At 49.1% G+C, this 2,500-nt stretch overlaps 1 protein-coding gene across 1 annotated transcript in view; it reads left to right on the top strand.

Annotated features, from left to right (window-relative positions):
* LOC308154303 (sodium- and chloride-dependent creatine transporter 1-like) overlaps positions 1-2,500 on the top strand; it is a gene marked incomplete at both ends in the record, with an annotated part of 28,579 nt that overhangs the window by 18,308 nt on the left and 7,771 nt on the right. The window lies entirely within an intron of this gene.

The raw sequence follows: 2,500 nt of genomic DNA, 5'->3' as shown, positions 1-2,500 counted from the left end.
AGTCCGGTGTTGATGTTGCTGGGAGCCTCGATGGATGTGGCGGCGGCAGCGGAGAATGCCTGCCTTGGTGGCAGCAGCAGCAGTGAGGCGATGGTTGTGGTTCAGTGAGTGTAGGTGAGACGAGAGAAGGGCAGGGGGAGGTGGGGGGCAGGTGAGATGGCCGGGAGTCCAGGGCAAAACGACAGGCGGTGCCGCCGTTGCCGTTGTCGTCAGTATTGCCAGCCTGGGACCGAACCCGCGCGGCCGGCCAGCCTAGCCGTGCCATGCCAGCGACCAAATCGCGCAGCAGTGAGTGAAGGCTGGGAAGGACCGACACTCACCTGCGGAGATGGCAACCCCCGAGCCGGGGAGGGAGCGGTGGCTACCTCCCGGGACGAGGGTAGTAGCACGGCACGGCCAGGCCAGCGATGTCTGAGAGCGGCGCGCAGCGGGTCGGTCGGCAACACAGAGCCGGGGGACAGGAACGATGAGGCGGTGAGTACTGCAGTCCGGTAGTGAAGGCGGTGAGTACTGCAGTCCGGTAGTGAAGGCGGTGAGTATTGCAGTCCGGTAGTGAAGGCGGTGAGTACTGCAGTCCGGTAGTGAAGGCGGTGGGAGGCGGAAGATGGCGAGGGGGAACGCAGCGGAGGTCGGCGGGACAGGATACAAAAAGACAGGATACAAAAAGACAGGATACAAGAAGACAGGACAGGACCGGGAAACAGAAGCGGCAGTCACAACGCGGACGCCAGCGTGCTCTGAACCCGGAAAAACAACTACGGGAAACTACGGGAGTATGTTCCCTCCTTCCCTCCCACCCTCTAGTCCAGTGTTTTTCAACCGCTGTGCCGCGGCACACTAGTGTGCCGTGAGAGATCATCAGATGTGCCGTGGGAAATTATCAAATTCCACTTACCGTATTGACCCGAATATAAGACAGGGTTTTTTCCCTGGAAAAAAGTCTGAAAAAGTTGCATCGTCTTATATTCGCGCCCTAGACTTTTACACGTCAATATTAATTCACAACAACGTATGGTGCCAAAAGACTGTTCCCCACGCGAGCCACCGTGTTTCTCCCTCTCACACACACCCCAGTGACGGTGCCTGGAGAGATGGAGACACACTCACACACACACCCGCGGAGAGACACCGCAGAGACACACTCGGACCAGCTCGAAAAAAGTGGCTCAAGTGGTTGGTCAAGTTAACAAACAACAGAGGGGGAGTTACGATGCCAATTTTAAGACCATGGTGGTCAATGAAGCAGAGGCATCAAACAACTGTCGAGGAGCCAAGAAATATGATATTACAGAGTGTAATGTTAGAAGTTGATGAGCCCAAAAAGATCGGCTTAAGAATGGTAACAGTCGGAGAAAAGCGTATCGCCGCCCGCAAAGCGGCCTCTTCCAGGTGATTGACAGGAGGGTGTGTGAATACGTGACTGAAAAACCTAACGATTGTATGCCCATACCCCAAGATGATAAAAATAACCTACATTGTTTCATTCATTCATTAAGACGATTGCCAGATGCATTGATGACATGTCTGCAGACATTGAAAATTTTGTTTTGGAGAAGATACGTGGCAGTGGGCAGTTTGCTTTGCAACTTGAGTCTTGGCTCAACTCTTGGCCAATGCACGCTTTGTGGATGGAGACACAATCACAGAACATTTCTTTTTTGCAAGACATTGCATAAAAACAACAACAGGGGAGGACTTCAGTGGGACAGCTGCGTTAGTGTCTGCACTGATGGAGCAAGCAGCTATTGCCGAGACTTTACCAGCGGAGATAGCTGTTGTTCGTATGGTAAACTTTGTAAAAACAAGACCTCTGAAAAGCCGCTTATAAACCTGTAAGGTCAGATTTCTGTTGAATTGTTAAAAGAACATGAGAGGGTGATGTAATTGTGTTTATTTTCTTGAATCATTTTCTATTCTAATCTATCATATGTAAGAGAAAAGCTCCCAAAGTTCACTCGCTATTGTTTTTCTTTTTTCTTTGTTTGTTTTTGTTTTCGTTTTGTCTTGTCTTTACTTTACTTAATAGAAAAAAAGAAAAAAAGACTTTGGTCATAGGAACTGAGTTGATTGTGATATGTTGAATGTAATGACGATTGTTGTAACCAATGACCATTGACAATAAAAAGAAAATTTCAAAAAAAAAAAAGAAAAGCCGCTTATATGCAGCATTATGTGAAGAGACGGGAGCCCAGCATAAGACGTTATTGCTCCATACGGCGGTCCGATGATTGTCCCGCGGAAAAGTGCCGGCCCGCGTGTTTGAGTTACGGGAGGAGCTGAAAACCGTTTTAACTGATGAGAAGTGTGATGACGCAAAGTTGCTTGCAAGTGACAAATTGTGCGCAAGGCTCGCATACATGGCCAACATACAGGGCCAGGCTTCGCACTGAGTGAGTATAACGACAAGTTCATATAATGTTACGTATATGATAGGCTACTACTGTATGTATCATTTTGTAACATTTGGGATGGCGGTGTGCCATGGGATTTTTTCAAGGTA

This window comes from Nansenia antarctica (genome assembly GCF_963989245.1).
Source record: "Nansenia antarctica genome assembly, chromosome: 3".
Classification (NCBI taxonomy): Eukaryota; Metazoa; Chordata; class Actinopteri; order Argentiniformes; family Microstomatidae; genus Nansenia; species Nansenia antarctica.
This window is presented reverse-complemented; position numbering and strand designations above follow the sequence as displayed.